Source organism: Dysidea avara, chromosome 3 (assembly GCF_963678975.1).
Source record: "Dysidea avara chromosome 3, odDysAvar1.4, whole genome shotgun sequence".
Classification (NCBI taxonomy): domain Eukaryota; kingdom Metazoa; phylum Porifera; class Demospongiae; order Dictyoceratida; family Dysideidae; genus Dysidea; species Dysidea avara.
This window is the reverse complement of record NC_089274.1, coordinates 24,046,864-24,052,879: the sequence shown is the minus strand read 5'-3', so window position 1 is coordinate 24,052,879 and position 6,016 is coordinate 24,046,864. Positions and strand designations below refer to the sequence as shown.

Genomic DNA, 6,016 nt, shown 5'->3' with positions numbered 1-6,016 from the left:
CCTCCTGACCGACTGAACTTATAACTTGAGAAAGGGAGATGTAGTGTGAACAGACTATTAGCCTTGCACATGCACACGCACATAATTGTATTAGGCACGATATAGAATCACGTGATTGTTGATGTTGTAATGACACGTTTATATGTGAATTGATCCCGAATTGTACACTAACCACTGTGGAGATCTGACAGTATGTGTATACGTGTACCCTATAATAATTGGTGACTGTGCACTTATGCAATATAGACTTTGGACTGCCTACATTTTTGAAATGCTGGAACATTGAATAAAGCATTGAAGGAAAGTGGATATTGTCTACTCCTTTGTAAACTCTGTATGATGTACCTGCTTGGGTGATTCAGTAAGTTATTTGTGCTGCATTGACCCTGTGATTCTAGCAATCTTGAATCTTCAAGGTGCACAAGTGCTGAATATCACAACATGGTACGTGGCATGCAAGATGCGGGTCACATGTATGTTTTTATATAGAGCACTCCAAGAGCAGTTAGTTTGAGAGATACCGATGTGAGTAGAGTTATACTGTATGGTTTTGCTAATTTTTATCTCATGCATTACAGCAGTCCCATCAATGACTCCACAAGTTCAATGCACCTACTCACCTTGAAACTGGCGTTGGTAAGTATATTTACAACATGCGAAGTATGAACATTAATGTTAACTATTTGCAGATGAAGAAATGATGTGATTGTTCTCAGTATGAAGAAAGCAAGGATTGGATAGTGTTGTGGGTTCTTGCTACACAGCTCAGTGATGATCAGGCAGAACAGTTATAACTGAGAACTCATTGACTATGAGGTTGTTTAACCTTTTTTTTTTCAGTTTCATTATTGTACAATTGTACTTTGTTTTGGCTCACGTGAAATAGCAACAATAAATCGAAAGCGACGTCATTAATTGGGTATCTCGGAAGGGATATAGGCCGTCTTGAGGGCAAGGTGTGGGTCTATCAGAAGCGTATACAGCCGTATAGAGGATAGTATGCAGCCGTATTGAGGTATGTGTGACTCTGTGCGGGTCTATAGTACGATTGTACTCGTGACATATACAGAGGTGCCGTCTAAGTTAAGGCCACTCCAAATCAATTTTCTATTTCCCATCCTGGACTCAACAATATTTGCATGCGAGCGGGCGTTCCATTTCCATTATTTCATTATAAGATTGGCTAGCTTTTCAAGCCATTATTTGCCTGGCACTGTCAAAAAGGCTGCATAAAAGCATGCTTAAGCTTGTTCCTTCCTTTGTAAGTTGCAAAAATTTCACGTTTGTGCTGACTTGATAGCACCGCTGACACGTGAGCTGACAATGTTTCAAGATAGCTTTTACTGAGCCTATCACCAGTGGCGTAGCCAGACTTTTCGCCATGCCTGGGCAATGGGTGGGCAAGCCATTTCCTATGTAACACACGTACACATGCCCATCTTCATATGGACATCAATATAACATTTTTAAAATGCATTATGTATCATCCTACACTACTGTATGCAAGATGACTAATATCAGCCTAATAGAAGCGAACGCCTAGCTAGCTATTGGCCTTCTAACACATTACATACATCTAGCTACATGTGTCTTAATACCAGACTAAGATTCTTGAATTAAAGCACGAGGCGCTCTATCACGTGATGACTAATGTTCTGCCACTACAGTTGTTAGCCTAGAAAAGTGGAAACAAAAAGAAAAGTGGAAACAAAAAGAAAAGTATTGCTGACTGAACAAGTACTCCATACCGTTTGAACTGAGCAGTATCCACACGGATAGATGGGTGCTAATTTCACAAATACCTCTAGACTGCTTTGCCTCCCGAGTTTTGACCACACCAATAGCTACCGTGATTACTTAATCCAAATGTAAACCGTCCAGCCCACTATAGTGAAACCAATTCTTTGTCCTTCACTCCTTGCCACAATGCTGCGCAGTTTTTTGTAATCACGTGATCTTGTTTCTATTTATTGCCTCTATTTGTGCACAATCAAGTTACTCGGAGGGAAAATCCCTTGGATAACCCCATCTCTGTTTAGCCAAAAAGAAGGAAACCATCGGCGAAAATGGCACGGTGAGTGTTGTATAAGTTGTGCTATACTTATTCTTGTACAGTGACTAGTTAAGTAACATTAGCAAAATCTCGAGCTATCCAGCCCACGTCTTTATAATTACTCTAGGAGCTGATGGTGGGGCAAAGAAGTCTGATGCCCGGGCAATGCCCTGGCTTGCCCGGGTTTGGCTACGCCACTGCCTATCACTATGCAAGAATAACCGGAAATAATGGAAGAATACGGAATAATGGAATATTATTATTATTATTAAATAGTGTGCAGAACCTCTAAAGAGTGTGAGTGCACAACACAAATTACAATGATGCAGTGCATGGTGAGTGCAAAAATACAAAAGTGTGGTGTGTGATTACTTAAAATACAATTACAGTGCATGATTATGTAGTGTAATCTTAAACTGTTGTAAGGAGTATTTAGAGCTGGCGGTAACCAGATGCGAGCGGTGGACGGGAAACAGAGAATTTATTTGGAGTGGCCTAAGAGTCCAGGTTCAGGACAGACTGATCTATATGTTTGGGTTGACGCTACATGTATGTAATCAGTCTTTGTTTATATACGTGTTGTAGACGCTGCTATACTGATCAGTCTATGCCTCTCGTTGTGCTGTGAAAATTTTTTGAAAATTAGACCCTCTGATATCAGCAGTCTATCATAATACAATTGATTTACCTGTTGTATCAAGGTAACTGCTCTATTAGAGTATCTCAATGTTGAACAGAAGGTTATTGTGAGGTAGTTTATTTATTTCATGATTATTCAACGTGATTCTCACTATAGTTTATGACTGGAAGTTTTTGCTTCTACACAGTTAATCTCAATATCCATTTAGGTACGTGTAGTTCTGGGCTACTAGTACTGTTACTAAATATTTGCCTGTATGACTGCCGTATTAGGGTGACTGTTCTATTAGAGTATCTTAATCCATGCAGTGGGAGAAGTGTTGCTAAGAATTCAAGAGCTATAGTTAATAGATGTTAGTTCAATGCACACATGCATGCTACTGAAATACAGTGGCATAAATACTTGTAAATACAGTGATAGTTAAAAAGTTATCAGAGCTAAATTCCAGTCGAAACCTCAGAAACTCACTTAGATCTGCCACCATTTAATTGAAATTGAATAAAAGCTAGTTTTATCTTCAAATTTCTACCAATGATATAAAGGTAAGTTGGAAAACTTTGGTGTCATAACTTTTTGAGTATTTGTACAAAAATCTACTTGCAAGAAGTGACACTATAGGGAAAAATTATTATATCATCAGCTGAACATCAAACCAGAAACCTTGTGATTATGTGTTTTAACACACATGCACACATGCACACACAACACACTATATAGATTACACATCGTAATCATAGACATATGCAGTGTTGGGATGAATCTCAGCCATCTTGAGTTGTACTTCAATCCTCTCAGGATCTATATGATGTCATCCTATACATCACACTGTCTACATTTCTCCTTACTGCATTCAAGAAGATTCTCTGCACTATAGCTTCATTCCTATTATATACAAATCAAAATGTATAGTTAGCATACATGTCTAGAGGTAATGCATGCATGTTTGTGTGTGTGTGTGCATGATCCTTACCCCCCTTGGGTGCATCATTGTAGTATCCTCCAGTCAAGGTGTCCAACCTTTATTAACTCCATTTGAATTGTCCTATACAGTTGCACAATTGCTGTTTGACTTGTTATTTTATACTCACAACAATTGGCACAATCGTCACATACACATAATCTCCTGCAAAGTTTCTAGAGATATATACTCTAATAGAGCAGTCACCCTTATACAACAGTCAAGCATGTATTAATTAACTGCTAAAGCCACTAAAAATTCAATCTCCTAGCTGACACTTAATTTTCAAACTTTTTTTGTAGGGGGCATGCCCCCAGACCCCCTAGAATTACTCCTTCTTACAATTTAAAATTCACAATCCATCTGTATCAGGCAACATCCTCTTTCAGTAGTCGTTCTACAGGCTACTATTAATTCTTATCGATTTTCGTTTGATGTGAACACTGGGGTGAACACACCCTTCATTCGGAATTCCATTCCATATTGTTTACTACCTTTTGTAAGGCTCTATGATTTTCACTGTTTTCATTGACCTGTTTTGCTTGGTAAAATAGCTAACTGTTTATGTCATTGTATTTGATTTTTTTTAACAGAATCAATCTTTTATCACTATCAAGACATACCTAAAGCAGTTTCTTTGGAATCATTTTACAACCAGTTTTACTCCAGACAATCCACACACCCTCCATTTTATTTGTCCCAGTTCCATCCGGCTGTTCCAAGCACCCAACTTCAGTTCCCTTAACTAATGTCACTCAAACAACACTTGTAATCTTATAAACTAGTGTAGTTAATCAAGACGCACGGTAGTGAATCGCGAGGCCAAGAAGCACAACAAAGCGCGCGCCCACAAACAATAATAACCCACAATAATAAACACGCGACCACTACTGTGAGTCATTTATACATGAGAGATCGATTAAGCAATCTGTTAAAATCTGCATGGCGAAATCTCAAAAGATTCCACCTCGAAACCAGTGGGAGTGTAACCTTTGTATAATGAGTAACTACCACACGAAAAGTCAGGCGAATTGTTGCAGTAGTTTGTTCCATTGCCCACTGTTACTGCAGCAAGATCTTGATAACATCTATTCTTGGACAATCAAGTGGCAGCTACGTCTAAACGTATCTGGCATTTTTAATTTCAAACAAGAGGAAACTAATCAATTTTATGTATAACATCAACAGCATCACCATCTCATGGAATTCTATTGTGGAGTTCACATTCAATCTACCTTATCTTGGTCTCATCATTGTAAAGTTGTTTCTGCCAAGGCCAGGAGATCACTAAACCATCTGCGTCACAGTTTATGGGGAGCTACCACAGCTGCAAAATCTGTAGCTTACAAATGTTTAGTTAGACCACTGCTTGAGTACGCTTGTCAAGTGTGGAGTCCACATACTGCTCGTGATATATCTGGCCTAGAGTCTGTACAACGTCGTGCTGCTAGGTGGGCATGTAGGAGCCAGTGGGATTCTATTTCCAGGAAATGGAGTAAGTCATCTGATGATTGTCTTAATTCACTGCGCTGGCCTAGTCTCACTGATCGTCATAACTATCTGTCTGTGTCAACACTGTATGATATCCTCAACAACAGAACATCTCTTAACTTTTATGATTACTATCGCTGTAATACTTCCTGCACCAGAGCCCATGAACTGTCTATTGTACCTTTACTATCTTCTATCAACAGTCACCGTTATTCTCGAGGAGCAGTCACAGTATTCTTCAGAGGAGCAGTGTAACAAGCTTATAAATAGGGAGATATAGTTGGTGAAGGCAGCTATTGTCATTGTCAGCTTGTAATGACTTTTTTTTTTGGTCTTCGACTTACTGAAGTTTCGTATTCAGAGTGAACGCCTCCTTGCCCCTGGGGCCTCACTTTAACTTTTTGCCCTGGGCCCCTTAATTTCTCTGGGCAGCCCTGCTAGCATCAGAAGAAGATAGGAGGCAGAGTAAAAAAAAACAGCAGCCAAGTATGCAGCCAGCAGCCCAGGCTACTTTATCATTGTAAAAACATGGTTTGTTTATGCACTGTAGTAATGTTCTGTTTTACTGAATAGCTAACCGGCAGCTGGCATCAAGGGCTGGCATAGTATAACTAAATTCAATGTCTGGCATAGGCCAGAGTAGCTAAGCGGTTCGGTTGTTCTCGTGTTTCACAATGCTTAATCAGAGTAGCTACGGAGTCCGCAAGGGAAAGATTTGAAATGCAGTCTAATGGTTCGAACTCAGTGGAAGCGATTTTGCATGAATGTGACGGGGGCCGCCGCGTGATAAGCGCCAATCTCATGCATTTCTTGGACTAGGTCAACCCCACCCTTATCTTGTACCACGTTAGTGGGTGGGGCTGGTGTGTGTCTA

At 39.7% G+C, this 6,016-nt stretch overlaps 1 long non-coding RNA gene across 1 annotated transcript in view; it reads left to right on the top strand.

The window, feature by feature from the left end:
* Positions 1 to 1,998: 1,998 nt before the first annotated feature.
* Positions 1,999 to 6,016, top strand: part of LOC136250391 (uncharacterized) — a 110,734-nt gene continuing 106,716 nt past the window's right edge. The window contains exon 1 of the long non-coding RNA XR_010698515.1: positions 1,999 to 2,074. This is a non-coding gene — a long non-coding RNA (uncharacterized lncRNA). The remainder of the gene's footprint in view (positions 2,075 to 6,016) is intronic.